Source organism: Typopeltis vanoorti, chromosome 11 (genome assembly GCF_054136105.1).
Source record: "Typopeltis vanoorti isolate ZY-2024b chromosome 11, IOZ_Tvanoo_1.0, whole genome shotgun sequence".
NCBI classification, from domain to species: domain Eukaryota; kingdom Metazoa; phylum Arthropoda; class Arachnida; order Uropygi; family Thelyphonidae; genus Typopeltis; species Typopeltis vanoorti.
The window spans coordinates 20,818,177-20,845,065 of record NC_143559.1 but is presented as its reverse complement, the minus strand read 5'-3'; the positions used below and the strand labels follow the sequence as shown (position 1 = coordinate 20,845,065).

Here is a 26,889-nt window from a genome sequence, read left to right as displayed (position 1 = left end):
GTAGAAAGATTTAAGTGATTATTCTCCTGTTTTATAGTGGCAGTAACATACAGTACAGTTTTATAAAGTTTAAAAATTAAAATGACAGTATACTTATTACGGTTAAATCCCTAACCGTGTTAAGTTCCTATAACTCTGTTGATTTAATATATCGACTTACATCCTGCCGGATGGAACGAAACCCGAGCGTAAGTCGAGGGATGATTGTATATATATATATATATATATATATATATATATATATATATATATATATATATATACAATCATCCCTCGACTTTTTTTTTCTTCTCTCTCTTCACGTTTTAGTGACTTCAATTCGTAAAAAATAAATTAATAGTGGTATCTCGCTAATCCGAACTAATAAAATCCGTGCTTTTTGGATTAGCGAAACGTTCGAATTAGCGAATTTCCCCCAAGAGACCTCTCGAACTAGCGTTTAAGACAAAAAAAATCAGATTATAATGGTACATCAATTTAATTATCTAAATAAATGAAGTATCTGATAGAAAAAAAAAGCTACTGTACTGTAATGTAAAACTTCAAAACTTTATTGTTGAGGATTCTGATTTAATAAAATTGCATAGTTCAGTACATAACTTAATTTTCATAAAAAATATCACTTTCTTGTACACAACACACAAAACGTTCCACAAAATAACACCCAAAAAGTTTTTTTTTTATTTCTTTGTAAAAAATCATTGATTTTCTTTTGCTTCTTGGAAGCTAAACTTCTTCTCGCAGCTGCAGCTGCATTTGCAATAAAATTTTGTGGAATGGCGTATCATTCTGCTTAGCCCATTCTATACAAATATTATGACTGTCAACTACCTCTTCATGTTTTACTTTTTTTTTTCTTCGAATTCTTTATCGTCATCATCATCTTCTAATTCATTCTGTAGCGTCATATTTATAATTTCTGCATCTGATTTGATTTCAAATTCGGTGATTCATGCCGACAATACAATACTTACTGTACAGTATAAAAAAGCAAACGTGAACACACACAATAAATTAAAATAAGCTTACAATATAATCGTACAATCGATAGTATGAAAGAAATACTGTACTGTAATAATAATAAAATAAATAATAGTTAAAATAATAATTATTAAATAAAAATAATAGTGCACAAAATAATAATAATAATAATACGTAATAAATAAAACTTTTTTTCCCCTTTCAAACCGCAGTTCGGATTACTGGGGGGATTCGGACTAAAGAGGTTCGGATTAGCGAGATACCACTGTAATTGTATAGCATATTGATGTATAGCAGTATTAAATAACATTTTCGCAATATCGATAGTTTGAAACTTAGGTATTATCGCTAAAAAATATTGTTTTAAAAATCTTAATATAAAAAATAACCCCCAGTACACAGCTTCTGCGTCACGTGTTCTTTTCTTAAATTCGGAGATGATTATGGAATTGTAGCTATACTAGTACACATGCCGCTCCAATATGGTTCACTTCCTACTGTTTTACGCTCGGGAAATTATTTAGCCGTATTTTAATTGCTTGTGTGTTTAGTACTGCCGTGCATTTTATCAGCTTTAAAGCAGCTACATCTATAAACGTGTGGACAGACTTATGTGTTCGTCGAACATGTTGTTTATTATTTTAACGGTATAATAGAACACAGAAACTAAGTAATAGAACACAGAAACTAAGTAATAGAACACAGAAACTAAATATCATTATGGGAAGTCGGGCCTAGCAGACCATGCTCTGGATACCCCTGCACACAGGATCAACTGGAAAAACACAAAAGTACTACACAGAAACCCATATAAATCAGAGAGATTGTTCTTAGAGGCGACAGAAGCCCTAAAACACACTCCAAATCTCAACAAATATGGCTGTATTAACTTGCCGAAGATCTGGGAGACAGTCATATTAAGAAAAAACTAGCACTTTTCTAGGACTCTAAAATATATAATAGCGTTTTTTTTTTGTTTTTTTTTTCAGATAGAGGGCGCCAAAATCAGGACTCTAGTCTTTATGTTGCTGCTACAATTTTGTTTAAGTACACCATGTTGTTTTAGTCTCGCGTATTGTGACAAACAGTGTTTTTGTGCTCTGAAGATGCTGGTTATAATACCAGCAAAATATCAGCATCAAGTTAATAAATTAATTATTTACTTAGTTTCTGTGTTCTATTATACCGTTAAAATAATAAACAACAGTTACATCTATGTGCATTAAATTCTGTGCGAAACTTAGTAAAAGATGAGCAAAGACTGCTATTCATCATCTGACAAGTAAAGTAAATATATATAAATAATGAAAACAATAACATCCATCCATTTCTCATTATTATAAAAAATTATGCACACGGCGGATTAAAGTGATGATGAAGAAGCATATCGCATTTAATTATATTTCTAGCAGTCAGAGTAACGACTGAATTATAGTAAAGCTATAGCAAGTGAAGAATTAGCAGATAATGCAATTGGGGGTGGGGGGGGTAGGATAATTAGAGCAGTATGCGGTGGCAAAATCGCATTTCAGGAAGGTGTCTTAAGTAATACATCTTTTTTTTTTTTTTTTTTCTATTTTAAAACTCTCGTGGAAAAGGATCAAATATATAGGACAGACGTTAAAATTTATATTGATCATAGCAAATTCTAGTCTTCGTATTCTGTGATAAAACATTTACAAAAAAGCTTTGATGTCTTTGTGAAGAATCCGTAGCGGATTGCTTCAGAACTTCCCAGAACCACATGTTCCGGAGAGCAGGCTAGGAGATATTTTTCAGTCGTTAGTAATTCTCAATATTGGTAGTCATCATAAAAAAAAAAAATAAATAAAAATAGAACTTAATTTTAAAAAAATCCCATCGTATTCTTCTATCAATTGCTGCTTTTTATTCTTATTTTAATGATTTCTAAAAAAATACAAAGTTTTTGTAATACTAAAACTATTATTAATGAGCGGTAGATACGATTGCGACCCGTCCTAAGAGACGAATGAGAAGGGATGGAAGGAAGATACGATTGTGTGGTAGCTGGCATTGTGTATAGCGAAAAATAAATAAATAAGTAAATAAAAATAAACAAATAAAAAATAAAATAAATGAATAAAATAAATAACACTGCCAAGGTGGCGGCAATTTTTTGCCATACATTTCTTTCTGGATGCATGTGAAAATCGCCGATTCCTTGGGCTAGCTGTTAGTGAATGCTAAAGGTGAACATGTTACCCTAGCTATCTTTTTGAAGTCTGGTGAAGTGAGCATCGTGAAAGCCGGTTTCGCGTGCAATTGTTAAATTTTTGGGAATTATTCGGGCCGATTTCGGCATTTGGGCTCGGGACATTCTTATTTCAGCACCCTTTGTGCCTCCTTTTTCTCTTCCCTACACAGCAATGTAGAGAACGGGGAGGGGGGGGGGGAGTAGATCACATAGCGGATATAATGACAATTCTGTCCGCTATGTTTAATGAATAATAAATTCATGGTTCAATCGCAACCATATATTGCCTATGGATAGAAGAGCTCGACAAAAATCAGTGAATGAAAGATTTTGTAAGAAGTAATTGCCTATATGGAAATTCAAATTAAAAAAATTAATGTTTTATTATTGTTTACAGTTTTTGTATTCTCAGTTGCTGAAACATTTATCAAAAAGTTAATTAGGGAGAATTCTTATTGTGGCACCCTTTGTGCCTCCTTTTCCCCCTGCGCTTCCCTACGCTGCCGTGTAGTGAACGGGTAGAGGAGTAGGCAGGGATTTTTATTCCTGCCTAGTCCCTTTGGAAAATAAAAGACGTTAGCAAGTTTTTTTTTTTTTTTTTTTAATTTTATGACATTCAGTCAATTGAGTAAAAGTCAAAGATAACATGAAGGTAAACGAACTAAATGAAATCTTAAAATATTCCACATAGCTTGGACTAATTTTTAGTTAAGTGTCTATTCCATAGAAATTTCACGTAAATAATAATAATAATAATAATAATAATAATATCAGCTGTTCCTTTTCATTGGCCAAAGGAAGTGTGTATCCTAATATTTTGGAAATCGGTTGATATTCACTTTAACCAGTGCTGTATGATTAATTATTCATTATTGTTATTGTTATTATTATTGTTGTACATAAACCACATCCCGTGGAATCTGATACATCTGCAAAACCTAAAAAGTTTTCCCTGATATTGACAATTTCATTGTCACAGGAAACAAAGCGAATAATAATGGTTATTTGTTCTGTTTTACTTGCATCAGGTGTGCATTCTAAAATTATGGAATAATATTTAGATTTTCGAATTGATAATAAAATTGTATCCCTGATTGTGTTACTTAAAGTTTCCAATATTTCATTTTGACTGTCTTTACTCAAATAGTGTACTCTATTGTTTCCTTGTAGGCACGGCCGCGCCGTGGGTAGGAGGCGCCCTTGTGCAAAATATTTTTCAGCGACCCCATAAAATAAGTTTCCATTCCATATATATATATATATATATATATATATATATATATATATATACATATATATATATATATATATATATATATATATATATATATATATATATATATATATATATATATATATATATATATATATGGAATGGAAGACTAGACTTGCACGTATTGCAAGTCTAGGTGACCCGCAAAGTAGTGTAAGTCTAGGCAACTCGTGGTAAAGGTGGAATAAGCTCTGATCACTAAAGATTAGTGATAAGAGAAAATAATATTATGGATTCTAATGAATCCATAATATTATTTTCAATTGATATAATTGATAAATCCTTTAGATGCTCTCCAGACATTGTTGACCGCAAATAATTAGTGTTATTAGTTTTCTTATAGTTTCAGTTTTGAAAAACTTCTTTCCCCTGTTGCTACGGATATTGATAATGTTAAATAAATACGCATCAATCGCAGTATTCGGAAACGTGTCGGTTAATTTATTTTCGTATATGTAATTTAAAACATCCTGAGGAGCCGACTCTTTTTTAATAAAACATTGCAAAGTTTTAAATTTCTCAAATACAGTCATACCATCAATATCGCGATTGTCGGAATCTTTATTCGCTCAGTTTTAAATGCAAATCTTTACAATGTTTCATTAAATCTTCATCGCTCCAAACTTTTAATTTGCTAATGTCTCTTATAGCTTTAAAGTCCTCGCTATGTTGTTTTAAGAGTATGAATCTTTCTGTGACTGAGGTTATTGTCGTGTCTAAAATCGCAAAGAAAAAAATTATTTTAAAATTTTATTTAGGATCATGCGTTGTCTCATCTGATGCTTCGTAACCAAACATTTTTGTTTTTGTTCTTTTGCGAATGTCTGGAAAAATAGGATTAATATTAAGATCGTTTGCTACTTCTTTTGCAGTTCCAAGAATATTTTCAAAATATTGGTCTTTTCGGCGAGTATTTAATTCTTGTATAACATAATAAAGATTTTCTGTAATTTTTCCTATATCAAATGTCGGATTCTGCATTATTTTGCTTGCATCATTACGAGACTTAAGATTTCGTACTAAACATGAACAAAACAAATAAATTTAAACGAATAAATCTTTGAAATTAAGTTGTCCGCCTGAACTCTAGACCCGATATCTTTAGTTTCATCTTCCGTAATATCAAAACGAGCCTGGTAAATTTCCTTGATATTATTTTTAAGTGGCTTTATTGCTTCTACTCTACTTTCCCACCTAGTAGCAGAAAGTGGTTTCAAATTTAAAACACGGATGTTTTTTTTTTTTTTAATATAGCACAACGCTTCGCAGATATTGAAAATTAATTATATTATTCCTGTATTACCCCCAAAAAATTTACATTTTCACAGAATATCTTAGCGCTGCATCATTAACTACCAAATTTAATGAATGAGCAGCACAGAATAAAAAAAAAAAGCCCTTGAATTTATTTCAAGGATTTTTTTCTGCAGTCCATTATGCTTGTCGCATATTTGAACCGTTATCATAAGCTTGGCCGCGTAAATCCGAAATGTTAATAATCAATAATTTTAAATAATTTTTTATAAATTGAAATAGTCCTTGCCCAGTGGTATCTTCTACAGATTGAAAACCCAAAAAAATGTTCATGAATTTCTGCTATATTTGTATCTTTATTTTGATTAACAAATCTAATAACAATAGATAATTGTTCTTGTGTGGCTAGTGTCAAGAATTAATGAATAATATTTTGCCTCTTCAACCATTTCTAAAATTTTTTGTTTTATAGCTTCAGAAATTATACGGATGATTTCATTTTGTATTTTATCACCTAAATAATGAGCAATGTTCCTTTTTTGTGATGTTTGGATGCGATGCAAGTGTTCTGCCATTATCGAATCAAATTTAGCAACAGTTTCTACTAACTTTAAAATATTGCCGTTACCATTTTCAAAAATGTTTTTGTGAAAAACCTCTAAAAGCTATACACTGTCTTGATAAATATTGCATTATGTAAATTAACCGTTCTATACATATTGCCAATATTTTTTCTCAGTTTCGTATAATTTTGTTGTGTGTAATCAATAATGCATTTCTTAATTAACGACATTTTAAGTTCGCTGTATTTTGAACAGTTTTTAATGTGCGCGGAACTTGTCTCGTGTATTTTTAGTATATGACTCAAATGTTGCCAATCGTTACAACCGTATTCGTTAGTAAGTTGGGAATTTTGACTACCAAATATTTTGTAATAATAACAGAAAACTGAATTTTGCGATTCTAAATAAACTAAATAACTTCGTAAACGTTTTTCTCCATTTGCTAAAGTTCGATAATAGTATGAATCGGAAAACTTGCGGCCAGATTCATCTTTGGGAAATTCTTTATTAACTACTTCACGCGGAGAATGCTCAACTAAACAATCTCTAACGTTGGTAGTTATATGATTCGGCCAAGTACCTGGATCATTAATATTAAAATTTAATGTTAAATTTGAAGTTTCGTGTTTCGCTGAATCGGAATCCTATATTTCTTCTGCTGCAACTTCTGCAGATAGTCCTGTCAGGCCAGTTTCATTTTCGCGTGTAACATTTGTTTCTTCATAGTTATCTTGTGTCCTCTCTTTTTCTGCAGTAGAGCTACACGGAGTACTTGCTTCGTCAGAACTTTCTGTTCTTCGTTTTTCATGTGGTTCTGAAGTTAAAAATGTATTCACGATCCAGCCAATTTATGTTCCAGTTGTATTCGTTGCAATTGTCTTTTCCTGTTTTGTGCAGCAGATAACTTCTTTGGCTTTTTCCCCGACATCTAGGGATTAACACACTTGGTTAGACTTTAAAATAAGAAGAGCGTTAAAAGTTGTCCACCAAAATAAATAATAATTTCTGAAATTTTCCCTTAAACTTATTTTTTAACCCCTTAACCGACTATTATTTTTAAGGTGAATAGCAGAATTCGATTTTTCGAATTCTGCCATTCACCTACATTTGATTTTTCAGATGTTTTGAATAATAAATATGCTTACATTTTAGGTATTTTTTGAAAATTAATATGTAGAGATATTAAAAATAAATGATTAAACTGGTAATTGTTTAATAATTAAGACATTTCTAGAATATTAAAATTATTTATTAAAGAAATTAGTAAAAGGACCCCAACCCTAATGTCTTCCAACCAGAACAAGAACAAATATATAAATAAATCTCTTATTGAAAATTATTTATTTTCTAGACGTCTACCCAACATAACATAAAAATCTTTTGTTTTCAAAATAAGATAATTAACTAAAATGAAACAATTTAACTAATTTTCAAACTTAGCAAAAATATAATAGATGTACTTACTTTACGTGAATAATAATCCAAATTCACAAAAAAAAATTACTAAACAACAATAAATATATTTTATAAAACAAAAGGCAACTGCGCAGTAACACTGTTATTGTAACGCACAAAATGAAATGATGCAAAAATACACCAAAAAAGTATCAAGAAAGGGCCCGTTGCAGAATGTGTAAAGAAAGCTCATCTAAAGGGTTTTATAGCTAATAAATAACCTATGTTTATTAATTTAATTCGAGCCGCGTCAGCCTGACGCACCGATTGTCTATCCCGCATATATACGGGATTTTTTTTTTTATCTATGGTCCCTTAGCTGATTATTATGTTTATAATTTAGAAACTATTATCTTTTAAATTTTATTTGTCTATCAAAAATCTAAAAATAAGTACACAATTAAATTCAAAGTCAAATTGTCCAAAGTCACTTAAACACAGAATACACAATACACTCAATATGTTGCACATTCAAAATTGAAATGACTCCGAAAAAAATGTAAGAAGTGCGTATTTGGATAGACGTTATTTCGTCTATCCAAATTCGAAGCGGAATTTAAGAAAACGAACATCGTAATGTACATCTATGTTTCAGAACTAAATATTTTTGGATAGATCACTGTTTTTGAAACTTCAGATATCCGTGTACCCCTTCTTTAATTTTCATTATTACCAAGTACCTTTTCAAAATACCCTTATCAAAATAATAATAATAAATAAATAAATAAAAATATATTTCATTGTAAATGTCTGTTTTATTTGAATTTAGATGTACATTTAAACAAAAAAATATGATTTATTTTTAATAGAACAAAATTTATAAAGATACTATACATTTTTCCTTAATATAAATAATTTATCATCAATCAGAGGCGTGAAATTGCTTATTTCTATATCTGTTATATTGCTCTCTTTTGTGCGTTTTATAAATCCAGTCTTTAACTAATGATCCATTCTTAACAATTTGAAAGCTAAAAAAATTACCGTATTTACTCGAACATAACTCGCACTTTTTTCCCAAAATTAAAGCTAAAAAATCGTGCTGCGAGATATATGTAGGGATTTTCGGAAACTTAAGTTTTCAGAAGAAAAAAACTGAAAATGGGTATGACTTACCAAGAATCTTCTATTCTCCATCACTTCTTCTGTTCTCAAGAGCGGTTTCCTTGTGCAATCAGTTATCTACTCATCTTCTTTCCCATTATATCAAGCAAAAATTACCAGTAATTTAAGACTTGAGATACGTAATAAACAATCCTTGACAAATTACTAATGAGAAGTGAAAGATGTGCGCGATTGTAGGACAGTATAATAGAGAAAAAGCCACTATTAGGAAGTGCATATGATTGGTGCGGTATTAACAAAAGATCGCGCTACCCAAACAAAACAAGCTGACAATTGAATTGAAATGCTAATTCTCTTAAACCGATTTCCATAATATCTGAAATGCATTCACTATATATTTCTTAGTTTTAACACGTTCATGACAGGGCAGTGTCAAGCAAAACCAGAGTTGCACCTGCTGTATATAGCAGTTTCTATTGGAGGGAAGATGTAATTGTTAGTTACTGTTTATATTCCTAGTTGCCTGTAATTGCACTATTTGTTGAGAAATATATTACACAGTCTGCAAATGATGTCTATGAACCTTATCCAGTGATGATAAAACTATTTGGTTTTAGTGTTTCTGCAGTATAATGGCTGTTGGGCATTGTTTACTGCAGGGAGCGAAATATCGCTCAAATGTGAAATTCGGGGCAATAGAGATTCGCAATTTGAGTAGGAGAATTCATGCATAATATAATTTAATATATATATATATATATATATATATATAGACTATAAAAGTTTATGAAATTCACATCGTATGATACTTTATGGGTTGTTTCCTTAAGTATCTAATAAGTGGGTTCTAAAATGTTTAGTTTTAGTATGTATGACTATAATTTTTTTATTAATAAAATATAATAAGCACATTTAACTGTCAATGGGAAATGGCGCCTTTTTTATTTGGTAAACTAAACGCTGTATTTTTGTAAAATATCTTATTGCCGTAATACGGCTGAACGAGCGCATTTTAAAGCAGCGCCGTGAGACAGGCTGCCTTTATGCTACATCCTGTCGACGGTACTGGGCAAAGTACAGATTAAGAATGAATTCACGGTCTGTCTTAAACTGACAATTTCCACTAAAAATATAATAAACAATCGAGAATATTTATAAAATTTTCGCTGAGTCAATGCTTACTCTGTGACATAAAATGTGTGGTAATATTGATAACGTTTGACTTCAAACTATATAATTCAAGAATAAGAAAATATATATATATATATATATATATATATATATATATATATATATATATATATATATATATATATATATATATATATATATATATATATATATATATATATATATATATATATATATATATATATATGTGTGTGTGTGTGTGTGTGTGTGTGTGTGTGTGTGTGTGTGTGTCCGTCGCACAACGGCGCCCCTATCTTCAAGCGCCCTTGTGCGACGGACAATCTGCACAACCGCATGGCTCGGCCCTGCTTGTATGACCCTTTCAACATGATTTTCCATAACGGGATCAAACTTTGCAAACAGTTCGACTAATTTAAAAAAAAAAAAAACTGCCCTTATTCCTTTCATATAATTTATCAGATGATCCCCGAAAAGCTAAATTTTGGCTACCAAGGAATTTTATAATTTCAATTAAGCGTTCTAAAACACTCGTCCAATGTTTCTTTTCCATTTCATACATGCTTTGAGTCTGGCAATCAATAGTTATCAAGTTCCTTCCATTTTAAGAAATTTTTCATGTGAGTTAAACTAGTCTAATGTCTATGCAAAATTGCACTTACATTTCTCCGATCATTACAACCTTCTACAAGACTACTTGATTCAGTAGGTGCAAAAAGTTTGCAACAAAAGCAAAAAACAGAATTTAAAGTTTCGGAATAAATGAGCCATGTTCTTGGCATGAGCTCCCCATTTTCCATTTTTCTATTATAATAAGTGTCGCCAAATTTACGACCATATGTATCTCTGGGATATATTATATTTTTCTTTTGAACAGGCCCGATTTCAATTAAAACAACTCGTAATTTTTCATCAGTATTTCCCCATTCACCTGGATCTTCTAAATTTACAGAGACTAACAATGTATTAGTTTTGTGGTCAACTACAACTAAATCTTCTCCTAACTGTTTTTCACTTAAATCCTGCGTCTTGTTATCTTGTTCAATAGTTGCAACAATACTTTCATGCAAACTGGATGATGTACATGGTTCTTCAACTCTGATTTCTGATGTATTAAGTTGGTTACAATCTGCATCAGAATATTTTAATATTTTAACAAATTTATTAAGAGCCCCAGTTTGTTTCTTAATATCTGCTTCTTTCGCAGCATGACGCTTAAGATTTTGTGCACTGGATAACTTTTTAATTTTTGATTCCATGGCTATTTTATACCCACAAGAAATTATTACACAACACGATACAGAGACGAAACAATAGTCCACACTGCACTACTGTCAGTAGCCTACTGAGATACGCACTGTTATAAATCTGCTGTTGCTATCCTGTCATTACTGCGACATTGTAAACTTTTATTATTATTTAACTTTGTATACTTGTAATTTCTATTAATTACTTGTGATGTCTTTTTTCTTTACTTTATACGTTATTCTCTGTTATTCTAATGTAGCTGTGCACGCTTTCTCTCTCTCTCTCAGAATCTCTCTTGTTTATATTATTACGTGCTATGTTTACAAGAAAGTCAAATAACATTTATTTACATTACTATGAAATGTACACGAATTTAAACATTAGGGAGATTGCTTTCTCTATCCTTCTATAAAAACTCTAGCAAAATTTAGAACCTTTTTTCTTCAACTTTAAATACTTTCTTTAACACAAAACGTTATCTACTCTCAGTTTACAAATTTTACTTATTAAACTCCAAGCTTACTCTCAAAGAGGTTACCTAAATCTCTCTGTTAAGTTATCTTTACAAATTTGATATCAACTTCTAACATGCCAATTGATTCTCTTATGGACACTTCTTAACCTTATTAAACATTAAACATATATCTTAAAAGTCTTTCTAATACAACTATAAGAGGAATTATATAAACGTTTTGAACTTACAAAGGCTCTGTATCTCACAATTAGTTAAAAGTCTTTCACTAAAAGTTCTATGGCAATTCTTTCATCTCAGATCTTCATCTTGAATTTTAGCTTCGGCTATGTCTCATCGGCAGCTTAGCGGGACTCATACAGATCCGGAAAAATGTTATTCTCCCATGGTGAAAAGAAAACTTACGAGCAAAGGTACTTCGGGAAATTTACCTCGCCTTTTCTCCTCTACTTGGGCTAGCCGAAAATGCCTGGACGACTGCCGTCTCAAGTAGCTTGAATTGCCACCTCTAAGAAAGTGAAAATGTCTCCTCCAAGAAAAAATGAAACTGCCATCAACTGTCAATCAGCATCCCTCTCTGGACTGGAAACGTTTCTCTTCTACGGCGTTTAGGACTTCTCCTTTCGGCAATTTGAAAGCCCTGTCTGTGGCCTAGAAGTCGTTTCTCTCTAGCGACGTCTCGAAACGAGAAGCTCCTTTCTGGAAGCAGAAAACTCCCCTCTCAACCAACGTCTGGATCTGGGATGCTCACTGACTCACAGCGTCTGGAACTGAGCAGCTCTGTCTCTCTTTGGCAACGTCTGGGACTGAGCAGCTTTAGCAATGTCTAGAACCAGGCAGCCTCCTCTTCAACAGCCTCTGGAACTGGGCAGCCTCCTCTTTGACAGCATCTGAAACCGGGCAGCCTCCTCTTTGACAGCGTCTGAACCGGGCAGCCTCCTCTTTGACAATGTCTGGAACCAAGCAGTCTCCTCTTTGACAGCATCTGGAACCAAGCAGCGTCCTCTTTGACAGCGTCTGGAACCGAGCAGCCTCTCCTGTCGCTCCGTGGACGTCTCCGGAACTGGTCCCCATCTACTTCTGCAGCAATCTCTGGATCCGGGCAGCTCCTTCTGTTTGCTTCAGTTCCTTTTTATTATGCCTGCTCTGAGACCATGCATGAAGTTGGGCAACCCCCCCCCCCCACCAAAGAATCGGTATGATTCTTTCATCTTAAGTTTCAAGTTCAGCACGCCTTTTATTCTCCTCTGCTTTCTTTTAATTGTTAATTGCCGGCCATCGGAAAGTTATTTAAACCTTTCAGACTGACTTAGCAGATGTTTATACTCAGAGCCTGCTAGCCTTCTCATACAAACAAATTTTAATAACAATCTTTCTAATGCTGCATGTAGATCTATTATATGCAGCTTCGGCGATAAAAACATTACCTTTGTTTTTAACACTCTAACATATTCTTATTAAAGCAGTATATACAGTTAACCTCCAGAGTGTTATTTACAATAACATCTAAAACAAACTATACAGAGACAAACAAAGTTTATTTTTACAATATTCACATGGGACTTAACCTAAGTAAACAATTGAATGTAATGTGCTTTGGAATATTTAAGCTACAGTCGAGTTTTTACAGTACCATATGACTGGTTACGTAGCAATAAATGTTTTGTACGAAAATTCGTTTCTGCGCATAAAAACCATTTACCGTTTCACTTTAGATTCTGCAGGCAAGCATTTTAGCCTACTCTCGATTCGAAATTGTAAACAGCCGGCAATATACAATTTCTTTTTTTTAATTATTCGGTGTATCCGGCCTTATTTATTTTAATATTGATCATTTTAAGAATTTTTTTGTTTTTATGATAAGAATTGTTTTTATGATAAGAAAATGATAAAAATATGATAAGAAAATGTTTTTATGATAAGAATAAATTGTTTTTATGATTGGAATCTTTAACATATATATATATATATATATATATGTTAAAGATTCCAAGCTACTTTTAACCTGGTTTTACTCCATTTCCGAAGTAAACAAACAGACAAATAAGTCAAGTTTGCACGTGCAAGTGTTGCAAGTCTAGCTGACCCTGCACATAGTGCAAGACCAAGGCAACTCATGGTAAAAGTAGAATAAGCTCTGATCACTAATCTTAATATTTATCCTTAATGCAAAGCACATCTCCTGGAGGACATGTATGATGCTTTGTATTAAAGGCAAGGGGCCACTACCCAGACCAGTTTCGACCTTTATTGAGGGCTCATCAGTGGGAGCCAGGCTAGAAATACCAAGATTTTAATAATACAGAGCTTATAAGTATTTTACCAGAACAAGTTACCATAAGGTGTTTTAACCTTATTAAAAAATATTAAGATTAGTGACCAAAGCTTTTTCTACTTTTACCATGAGTTGCCTTGTTCTTGCACTACACGCAGGGTCAGCTAGACTTGCAACACTTGCAGGTGCAAACTTGACTTATTTGTCTGTTTGCTTACTTCGGAAATGGAGTAAAACCAGGTTAAAAGTAGCTTGGTATCTTTAACATTTATTATACCCAAGGTAAAATACTTTCTACATTTATATCTCCTCCTGCGATTTTTATTTAATAAGGTTAAAACACCTTATGGTAACTTGTTCTGGTAAAATACTTATAAGCTCTGTATTACTAAAATCTTGGTATTTCTAGCCTGGCTCCCACTGATGAGACCTCAATAAAGGTTGAAACCGGTCTGGGTAGTGGCCCATTGCCTTTAATACAAAGCATCATACATCTCCTCCAGGAGTTTTTTATTGCATTAAGGGTAAATATTAGGATTAGTGATCAGAGCTTATTCTACTTTTACCATGAGTTGCCTTGGGCTTGCACTACGTGCAGGGTCAGCTAGACTTGCAACACTTGCAGGTGCAAACTTGACTTATTTGTCTGTTTGTTTACTTGGGAAATGGAGTAAATCCAGGTTAAAAGTAGCTTGGTATCTTTAACATTTATTATACCCAAGGTAAAATACTTTCTACATATAAAAAAATATATATATGAAAGTTTTTTTTTTTTTTACTTGATTATACTATAAATTAAAGATGCCAAGATCCTTGGTTTTAATCCTTTATCCAAGTGTTAACAAAAATTTACACCAGAAATGACTTCACAACTGGGTTACTTGTATATAGAGATTAGTGGCTTCACATCAGTTGCATTAGTATCCGATAATTATTATTATGTGACACTTCCAGGGAGTCCAAAGACTAATCAAGGGAGGGGACACCACTCTACAACTCTCTGTTGTAGAGTGAATGCCCTGTCTACAAAGAACTAGAACTACACCAACGCCATCTATCCCCTACCACCACCACCACCATCACTAGTATTTTCACAGACAATCATAAACATCTATGTCCACGGCGGGATTTGAACCCGCAGCCTTTTGGCTGGAGAGTGGATATGCTAAGCACTCGGCCAACAAGGCCTGCAACACATACACACATGGTGCCGTGTTCAGCACTCTGTAGCGAGAAACGTATTTGATGAAATTCAACAAAACTTGGTGTACGTACACTCTGGAACATACGGTTTTTATTTACAGAAGATAAAAAATAGTACAAACTTCTGTCACCTGGGTACATTTTGCGCTATAAGTGCTTTATATTTTGCATACTCCCACTGTTTTTACGGCTCGCATCATTTTGATAAGACTGAAGTCTTATGTGTTGCTAGTCAAACTTGACTGCCGATATCTGGTAATGCTAATGCCGCGCTTCGAGAAGTTTGAAGGATAGAAGGAAATATTGAACCGCATCTGTAAGTTATACGAACACGAAAATTGATTCGTTGTGTCCCGTCTAGCCATTACTGTTTAATTAATCGTAAGCCACGTGCTTAGAGCAGCAAATATCCCTTGGTAGCAGAATTTTTTACTTTTTTTTTTCTTAATCTTCTGTAATAAAAACTTAATGTTCCAGAGTGTACTCACACCAAATTCGGTTGAATTTCGTTTAATACGTTTTTGCTACAAGGCTCTGAACACCTCTTTAATTATGGCCACCTTGTACTATAGAGTATATATCGATATAGTGTATACACGCACGACTAATTATGTAAAATCCTATTCGCAACTCAACAAATGTGCTTATCCAAGACTGTCATTAATTTAATGTCTCAATGAGTTAGGAGTTCCATAAAGACATTGAGACTTGGTTTAATAAATTTGTATTAAATAAAAAATATATATTTTGTTAAGTGTGTGGTTACTCGCCACGGCCAATGGGCGAGCATGTTTGTCGAGGCCAATGTTATATATTAAGGTTTAATTTTGTGTGAGAGATTTATTGTCATTCGAGATCTTTTGGAACAGTACCATCTTATAGTATAGTGTCTGTTTGCTACAGTCAAAAATCAATCGATAAAATGATGATTGGAAAAGAAGAATGCATTTGGGAACTCGAGCATTCTTGTTGCCAGCAGTCTGTTTTACTAAACAGGTATTGGTAACAAGTTTAGAATATCCATTAGATATTATGATGCATGTTCATATAAGATGGTCTATATCTGAGAATGGACTTGCCTAGCAATTATAAATGGTTTTCCTGGATATTGGTAGATAGTTTATGAGATAAACTATCTACCAATAATTGTCAGGCATTTTAGCAATTCACAATTGATACCATCAGGCGAACCCTAATATCGGGTAGTGTCCACCTTTTAGCTTTGATCACCACTTGCACCCTTTTTGGGGGGGGGGAGGGCTTTCCACCAATGTGTGTAGACAGGTGGAATTTTTATCCATCGAAGGGGCACTGAGTTCAGCAATAGATTGAGGACATGCTGCTTTGGACCTCAGTCGCCACTCCAGTTCGTTCCACAGGTGTTAGATGGCATTGAGGGCAGGACTCTGTACAGGCTAGGGCACTCATTTAACACCCATCTCTTCATACCATTCTATAACAGCTGCAACTTTGTGGTATGGAGCATTGGCGTCTTGACACCAATGTAACACTGGTAAGTAACACTGGTCCGTTCCATAAAAACTCCACAGTGTAGGCAGCACCTCATTATCCAGAATATCAAGGTACTGAGCTGCCTTCATGGAACCACAGACAATGACCAATGGTACCACTCCAAACCAGTTGAATGCACCCCCACACCATTACTCTTCCACCACCAAATTTTACTGTGGGTACAACACACTGTAATAACAAATGTTCACCAAGCTGCTTACACACCCACACCCTGCAATCAGACTGGAGACAGGTGAACCTTGATTCATCACTCCAGAGTACTGTTTTGCTGTAGTCATTTGTTCATTTCACGTGCTCTTTGCATCATGCCAGACGATCTGTCTTGTTCATTGTTGTGATGTTTGGCTTGTGTGCCATTGCTCTTCCATGGAAACCCAGTAAATGGAGTTCTTTTAGTACAGTATTAGTGCTTACCATGGTGTTACTGATGCTCTGGATCTCATTATGGTATATGGTCTGTGCCCATTGTAGCCGATTTTTTGCATGCCACTTGTTTGAACACCCCCCCCCCTTCTCTGTCAATCATTTTCAGTGGCTGCCTGGGTGTTTTCCTGCACTAGTGATGCCAGAACATCTCCATTTGTTGATCATATTGCAAACCATTGATTTTGGATGCTCCAATTGAGCGGCAGTGGCATGTATGGACATGCCACCAACGTGACAGTCCATAATGATACCTCTCTTGAAGTCATTAAGTTCATATCATGTTGCCAAACCACCTGTATTCAACTACTACGATGAAATACTGCTCCCTACTCTCTGTACACTGGTTTTCATGTTATTAACAAACTTGGAATGTTCCATAACTTCAAATAACCAGTGTCCAGACAATTATTGGGAGATAGCGTATATTGCCACAAAATATTGTGGTAGTATGTCCTATAGGTAGTTAAATTTAAAAAAAAAATATGCCCCGTGTTTTTCTGTATTTTTCTTTAAAATGAAGGTGAGTGTTCTGTTCCATTGCATATTGCAGCAAAGTGTAAAATAACAAAACTAAAACAACACCTGGTGAACTACTGAATAATAACCACAATGGCCAAACTGCTTGTGTAACAAGATTTAAAACCATATGTGTTTGGTGTCATATATTCACATTCATAACCCATAATCTGTCTTTCATTTGCAATCTTTTTTTCAGACATATTTATACACAATCACAATAATACTGACATGTTTACTTCTGCTAAATTAGATTATCATTATAGCTTAAAGCATAGTCACAAATTCCCCGCTTGTATATGTGTATTTATTCTGATGGTCATTCTACACATTTTTAACATTATTGGAAAAAATGAATACTCCACCATAGCAAAATTGGAAGAACAGTGGAACACTGTCCCCTTCGATTGGAAAAGACCTATTCAATTCTCATCATGACAAGGAGAATCCTAATATAGGCTTTTTTTCAATTGAAGGTGAGTTAACTGATCTCATACAGAGGTTTTTTCTCCCTGAAATTCTGGTTTTTCATCCTGCATACAGGTAAACTAGCCTTCAGAACACACGCAATTTACAGACAAAAAAAAATGTTGGCGGTGGTAATGGGTGGTAGATGGTTGTAGTGTCGTAGTAGAATTAAGCAGTAGTGGAGAGGGTGAGATGCATTTAACGAAGTAGAGTGCCCTCCTTGGACTCCCTGGAAGTGTCATAAAATAATAATATTTGTTCTGACTCTCTTTTCCTATAACTTTATTATGATCTCCAGTGAAGCCAACATCAGTCAAGTGCAACAAACTCCTGCTCTTTTTATTTATTTATTTTATTTTTAATATTAATCTTATCTACATAAGGCTGCAAACCGATAGCACATTTTAATACTGAGTGAATTAAGGGTAACATAACTGAGAAACCCTGCTCAAGAGACTCAACATGTTATTTTTCTAGTTACTTCAGACCTTTTAAATAAGCAGAGCGATAAAATCATTTGCCAACTAAACACATTCATAAACATTCAAGAAGCAGTGGAACAGTGCTGAGTGGACAGAGCAGAGACTGTGATTCAATGAGAATAATCCTTGTTTAGTTAGCATTTCAATCTCACTGATTCACTGATCATCAAAAGTTATTTGATTAACCCATGACATGTTTTGCTAATTTACATGGATTGTGTGATAAATCAATTATCAAGATGTTAATTAATTACCAACATGTTAATAAACCATGTACTGAGGATTCATTATGAGATTCTTATCATATAGCTAATGAAAATATTTTGTTGAATAACAAATGATGCAAAATACAATATGAATTCATTTAATAATAAACAAATTTTGAACAAATTAACTACTGTAAAATCAATGCTTTACCATCATGCTTGAAAATACACAGTGTGCCCATTAAGTAATAAAACAACAATTATTATATCAAAACAAAGAACTATACTTATGATGTCAATTACAGATTCAAAATAATCTCTCTCCAACCTCACACAATGTTTACATCTGCCGTGCAGGTGTTGGAAGGTATGGTGGAAGTCCTGAATGGGAACCTCCTTTAGTATCTGGGTCACACTGCATTGGATGTCCTCAATGTCTCTGAAACACTCCCCTTTCACTTTCAGAGCACATTTCATCTTTGGGAGGAGGAACAAGTCTGTGGAAGCCAAATCTGGAAAATGGAGGGGAAGATGTTCTATCAAGCAGATAAACTTTGAAGGCAGAAACTGCTTCACAGGCAGTGCGGGTGCACTGTTGCATGTTGTCGTGCAACAGAAACCAATTGTTGTTGTGTGAACAGTTCTTTCCTGCCATGTTGCATACAGAGATAGTATTATTCCTAAATAATACTGACCGTTCACTGTGGTGTCTTCAGAAACAAATTCACGGATAATTCCAGCAGCATTGAAAAAAATAATGATCATTGTCTTGATATGGGATTTTTGCAATTTCACTTTCTTCTGCCGGGGAGAAGATGTTCAATGCCATTCCATACTCTAGCATTTCATTTCCTGATTAAACTGAAAAGACCAATTTTCATCACTGGTGACAATTCTTTGCAACACATTATGATCTTGATCAATTGCACGGATGAAATTTTGACAACATGCAACCCTGTGCTATATCTGTTCGTGTGTCAGCGTGTGTGCAGCACAAACCTCACACAAATCTTCCTCTTGGGTAAATCTCTTTCTAAGATTAATCTGACCATTTCCTTACCGACACCAAGCTGTACAGCGAATAGCGGTTATTTGCTGTCAAGGGCAACAATTTCACAAACCATGCTGTGGATGGCCAGCAGAAACTGGCCATCCACAGCATGGTTTATCCTCCAGGGACTCCCTTCCCCCTCTTTAAATGTTGAAAACCAGTAGAACACTTGTGCACAGCTCAGATAGTAATCAGCATAAACTTTTTTAGGTCTTGCTATGCTTCTGTAGCAGTTTTTCCTTATGTACAGTAAAATGTTATCACGGCTCTTTGCCCCATGAAGCAGCTTCTGGCACTCTGCTCACACACTCTTACTTCGATTGCCACACAAAAACTGGTGCACACTCGACTCACAGGTTGCACCCAATTACAACATGTTCTAGTGGTCAAAACTATAAACACATTTGTAACTTTTATTCAAAGGGCTTGCCTATAAAAAAAAAATAAAATAAAATCAATCTCATTATTTAACGGGCAAACTGTTTATATTATATGGAAATGTGTATATGGAATTGCAAAGCAGGTGATTATGACAAGTTGAGGAGTTAGTCATGCCATAAGAATTGTTAGTGGAAAGATGTTGGTAATGCATGGGAGGTGGTCAAGGGATGTTTGAAGAAAGCAATATCAGCAGAATGAATACTTACAGTCAGATGGATAAATCAGATTGGAGTTTAGATGGATTAATAGTTTCATTAAGCAGGAGTTACATAGAAAGGGTTATGGAGGGATTAAAAAGAAAAATATGATCAACACACATGTGAACATACTTATCAAAATATAAGGCACAGGCAAAGAAGATGACCTATGTGGTAAGGAAGGCCAAAACTAATTACGAGAGAAAGCTAGCTGATGAGGCCAAAAGAAATCCTAAATAGTTATTTCACTGTGTGGTAAGTAAAAGGAAGAATGACTTTAAAAAGTGCTAATGGTGGGGTGAACATTTTTTCAGTGTGTACCATCTCAGTGGTGACATTGCAGTGCCAGATGTGACATTGATTGATAAAAGAATAGAGATCGAAGAGATATAAGTGATTAAATTATTGCGGAGCCTCAATACAAACACAGCCGTGGGATTAGATGGCACATCAGCCCATGTGTTATGAGAATGTGCAAGGTATTTATCAGCTCCTCTGACCAAGCTGTTTAATATAAGCTTCAGTACTGAGAAGGTGCAAATAGAGTGGAAGGAGAGCAAAATAGTCCTGTTGCATAAAGGAGGCTCCAAGACAAAAGTGGCAAACTATAGGTCACTCAGCATCTCAGGAGTGGTGGTTGAGGTATTGGAGAAATTGAGAGAATTCAGGACTGGGTGGATATGAATATGAAAGGAAACATGGTTTTGCGAAGGATAAGTCTTGCCTTAGTAATTTCAGTGGCGTAGCTGGTGGTTTTGCCTCCCCTCTCAATACACACCAAAAATGCTACAAAAAGTCAAAAACGACGTATTGGGAAATAAATTAAAACGCTGCTTATTTTTGAAGTAAAAGTTTTAATTTCAACATTCTAAAATGCCATTTTTCTTGCTTTTCAGTTAGCAAAATCGTCGATGACATTGTCAAAGTCTATTTCATCACACAGTTGCTGTCTATAGACACTATGGTAAGATTTCTTAAACGCAAAGTGCCGCCCTGGACAGACCTCCCCCTCTTCTCCCCCCCTCAGTGATATTGCTAAACTTTGCAAAAGCATTTGACAAGATTTCACATAGAACTCTCTTGCATAAATTGGAGTAAATGGAGGTGGATTTGAATCTGGTGATTTGGATTAGAGGGTGGCTGATGGAAAGATATCAAAGAGTAGCTTATGGAGGAGTTGAGTCCAGGAGAAGGCAAGTGACCAGTGGTGTACCACAGGGCTCGGTACTTAGGCAAATTAAACAAAACAGGACCATCAGTGATATATAAAATGATTTGACAAGAAATATTTAGTTGCTTGCTGATGATGCTAAACTGGGAAGAGCAATGTTAGATAAAAGTGATGCTGAGATCCCACAGGAAAACTTACATAGATCATCAGTATGAGCAAAAATACACGGCTGTCGGTTTAATATAGCCAAGTGTAAGGTGATGCACTTTGTGAAGAGATCACAAACTGTGTGGTACATTGATTTGACTGAACTGTAGGCAACTGATGAGGCCAGGGACTTGAGGTGATTGTGGACAAGGAGTTGAAGTTTAGAGAGCACTGCAAAGGTAACCAAACAGCACATCAGATTATGTGGGTAATCTAGATTTATTATTATGTGACACCTCCAAGGACTCATTGAGGGAGGGCATCTACACTACAACTCTCCATCTCTATCATTGACACCAACTACATCAAACGGCATCATCTACACCAACGCCATCTACTGCCGACCACCACCACTACTATTTTCACATACAATCGCAAATATCCATGCCCAAGGCGGGATTCAAACCCGCAGCCTTTTGGCTGGAGAGCGGATACGCTAACCACTTGGCCAACCAGGCTGGCAATATGATTCACACACACTAACAGGCAGGGATAGACAGGTTATTATTGCCCTATATAAGGCTTTCATAAGGCCACATCTGAATTACTGCACAATCTATACTCCTGGATTCTGTGGGAATGAAGAAGTGATGGGAATACAGAGGTGAATTACAGAGATTGTGGCAGGTCTATGGAATGGTCCCTATGAGAATAGATCAATGGTTTATGGGCTTCAAAAATTAGCTGATAGGCAAGAAATAGGAGACATGTTAGAAGCATTTTAATTATTAAAGGGGTTTTATCGAATTCACACTAAATACATTTTTCAGTATATGACAAGGCAGGAGAGAACCCAGCAGAAGTTGTATAAGAGTGTGGTTAGCAAGGGTGTCAGGACTAGATTTTTTGCTTGTAGGATGGCTGGAGGAATGGGTTGCCTGAGGCGGTTGTGAGTGCTTCATCATTGAATGAGTTTAAGGAGAGGTATGATAGGTATTGTGTGAATAATGGATCTTCCATGTTAGAGGTTTAATGGAATATTAACAGCACTGAGAAAGGATTAAAACCAATTTTAATACTTCCAATATTTTGTCTCCATCACAGAGACATCTTCGGGAATGACAAAAACATTTTGTAACAACACACACAAATACAATACAAAGTGAAACTGAAGTCCTATCTAGGTGGTGCACCCTCTATGGGCATTTGCAGATGGCCTGGGATGTAAAGAGGGATCTCTGATAATTAAAGTTTCCCAAATTTTGGGAAGTTTAATGCAACCATATTTGTTTAAATTAGGTTGATTCCTGAGTGCAGATGCAGATTCAAAGAATAGTCTTTCTTTTTTGAATTTACTATGGTGGAGCATGGTAGTTTTTTTCCAGCAGATCCTGTGGGATGTATCCAAAACATGGTCTGCAAGGCCAGACTGACCATAATCATGTTTGTAGATGTAAGAACTGTGTTCTTCTAACTGGATGGATGCTGACCTGCCTGTTTGTCCAAAGTAGGCAAGTTTACAGTAACAGGGTACTCTATATGCACTAGGCACTGAAAGAGGAGGGAACTGGTCTTTAGTGGAGCAGATAAGGGTAGCAAGTTTTCCATTAAACCTCTAACATGAATTCTTTATAGCACTTAAGCCTCAACACACGTAATGGATCTTCCATGATGAGTCTCCTGACTCCATGGAGATACCTGTATAATAAAAATATTGCATTAATGGTTTTAGTGGGTGAAACCCTTAAAATGTCACCATTGTAAATAAAGTGGAAAAGAACTCCAAATTAGTCTGTGCAGTTTGCTGAGTGGCTATGTGCTTCACAACCATATGCCTGGAAAAGAAAGGAGTGTCCTGGGTTCAATTCCCATCACTGATGTGAGGAGCTTCGGATCTTTCTCAGACATAGCCAAGTTAGCCAGTCTTGGATGTGAACTGCAGGGTTTTTCTCCCAAATTTATCTAGGGTTTTTCATCCCAAAAGCAAGAAAACTGGCTGCCTTGAGAACTCAATGCTTCTACAGACATAGATGCACCAGGAGGCATAAGGATAACCACCTTGGCCTTGCTTACAGTTGTGGTTAAATAATAGAAACCCTCAACACTGCAAGGTAAAAGAGGGAGAAAGAAAGAAAGAAAGAAGAACTCCAAATTCATTTTGAGTGGCTGGAGAAATGTATTTAAATGCAAAGACACTGGAAACTTGCTCGTAAAATATTTTTCATGTGCAAGCAAAAATTAGATGGAATATTGGTCATGGGCTTTAAGCATGTTGAAGTGCCCTGAATTATTAGTATGATTAACAGTACAAGGGCACTTTAAATTTTCAGACTTCTCAGAATTTTAAAATTTTCCTTTAGGTCAGTATTTTTGTAGTCTGACTGAGCTTCTGATACGTTTTCTTTTGTTTTATCTAGTTATCTCCAAGTGTGACTGCTGTGCTACCACTGGTTCCAAACTCATTTAAACAAACTCCTATTTATAAAAAATAAGTGATTATCAACGGAATACATGGGGAAAAAATTAAGGTAATTTTCTTAAACTTTTAAATTTAATCACTTTGAAAAAACAGGAAATCTATCTAGGTGAAATTTCTTTTCAGTTTCTTTTCTTTTTAAAATGTTGTTGTTATTATTATGCAAGTATCTCCATAGAGTCAAAAGATTCATCATGGGAAACCTACACTAACCATTATTCACACAATATCATCATACCTAGTCTTAAATTTATTCACCTTTTGTCCACTTACAACTACCTCTGGTAGTGAATTCCATTCACTCATCTCTCTCCAGACAAAGAACCTATAAACAGTCTTACTAATGGCAGTCTTACACATTTTCCAGGAGTGACCCTTTGTTCTCCCCTAATCCATATGTATTGAAAAATTTCTTTTGTTTTGATCTTATATATTAACATAAATAAAAGTACATTCAGTAATTATTATTTCAAGTCATGAAAATAATAACAATAAAAAAAATATATATATATATATAATAACAATAATATAATATAATATATATAAATAACATTCACCAGCAATCTCCCCCTTCACAACAATATGGGGTTATAAAAACACTATATAACTGGGCAAAATTGATCTGTTCAGATGACAATACCCTAACCACTGAACTAAACCACATCCTTAATACTTTCTTAGCCAATGGCCACAAACCCCAAAAAATATTAAAACCAGATAACCACAACTCCTGTCCCCTTTCATAACAAAGATTACACTAAATCCATCACCATTCCCTATATCCGGGGCATCTCGGAAAAAATAACCAAAATAATAAAAAAATATGACCTAACTTCTTGTTTCAAACCATATAAAAAAATTGGCATCCCTTATCTGCTTCACCAAAGACTGACCACTTCCCTTAGACATACCTGGGGTATACCAGGCCTCTTACAGCTGTAAACTGTCCTACTTTGGCCAAACAAGCAGGACAGCAAGTGTCAGGATTTTTGAACATAAAGACTACCTTTAGTTTCACCAGTACAGTCACTCTGGGCTTGCAGATCATGCTCCGGATACCCGCCAAAGAATACGTTGGAAGAAAGCCACGTTAATACACTGCAGTAAGTTTAAATATGAAAGATTGTTCAAGAATCGGCCTCAGCTCTAAAAAAACTTCTAAACCTCAACAAATTTGGGTGCATGAGACTGCCCCAAATTTGGGAAGCTTGCATCATGAGAACATCAGCCAAGACAACCCAATATAGCCTGCTAGGGGGCACCATTAGGACTAGGAACAACAATAGTTTCTCTCTTCTGCCTCATTTGCTTTTTGTAGTGCCTGCATGCACATGTCATAGTTGTATGTTCCCATTGAAGATGGCAGTGTGACATTGCCAAAATATAGGAAGTGTTTATTAGTTTCTTTTAATTAATATTCCAGTATATGTTGTAAATTCCTTAAATAATTTAATAATCATTTAATAATAATAATAATAATGATTTCTCCAATCATAAGCACCACTTCAATCCATCCTTCCTTACAGTTCTACTTTTTCACATTGCTTTTTTCTTGCTCAGATTCATTCTCTGTGCTCATTACTTACCTTTCAGTAGCTTTCTCTCAAAATGATTTACAGTCACCAAAGCTATTCAAATGCAGTCCCTCACTCTTATGCAGTTCAATTCATCCTTCAAACTTATTCCAAACATTACCAAATTGCACTCCTTTCTCTTCACATATTTCTGCTAACATATTCATAATCTTGCTCCCAACCTGATCTCATTGCTGTCACACCTGGGCAACACACTGACTACCTTTCCTATCACACTATCTTTTATCCTTCTCAAGAACTTCCTGATATCCAACCTTACGTTCTCTTTGTTCCCAGTCAAATCATTTGTTCCTACTACCACTACCAACTCTTTTGCTCACATACTATTGCTCCATTCATTTTACCTCCCATTAAACAAACCTTGTGCACCTTCTCGTTTACCAGACCTCTAATAATCAATCCTCATACAATATCTCTTTCGAACATTACCTCTTTTGTATCAACATGATTTACTTCTGTCTTCACTCTTCCATACATGTCTGCAATTCTCTTAATTTCACTCCTCATTTGAAATGCAATTTTATTTGTTATGAACTCTGCTTACCATCTTACTGTTAATTGCCCTATGCTTTTCAACGTCATTAGTATTATTATTATAAAAAACCTCCATGGAGTCAGACTCATCCTGGGATCACAAATTTTATTGTCAGTCAAACTCTTTTCCTCACTATCACTGCCACATGCTTTGTTAGCATTCACACAATCTTTCTTAACAACCATTTCTGTTATGACATTATATTTTCCTAATTCATATTTAAACAGCTCTCATGGTTCATCAGAATATCACGCTTACTTCCTGCATACTCACACTTGCAATTTTCTCTTATTCAGCCTCTCCACATAAACATCTGTTATGTGGAGTTAAACAAGTGTTAAACAGATGTTTAACACTTGCTATCTAGTGTGAGTTTTGTGGTTTATGAACCACTGTGAACTTCATATATTCCCACTTATAATGTCACTCTATAACACTTGATGAGGCAAGTCAGTTGTAATATGCTTACAAAATGAAAGTAGTCCTGCTGAT

At 34.7% G+C, this 26,889-nt stretch overlaps 1 protein-coding gene across 1 annotated transcript in view; it reads left to right on the top strand.

Annotated features, from left to right (window-relative positions):
* LOC150101358 (phospholipid-transporting ATPase ABCA3-like) overlaps positions 1 to 26,889 on the top strand; it is a 197,056-nt gene that overhangs the window by 1,050 nt on the left and 169,117 nt on the right. The gene's annotated exons all lie outside the window — the stretch shown is intronic.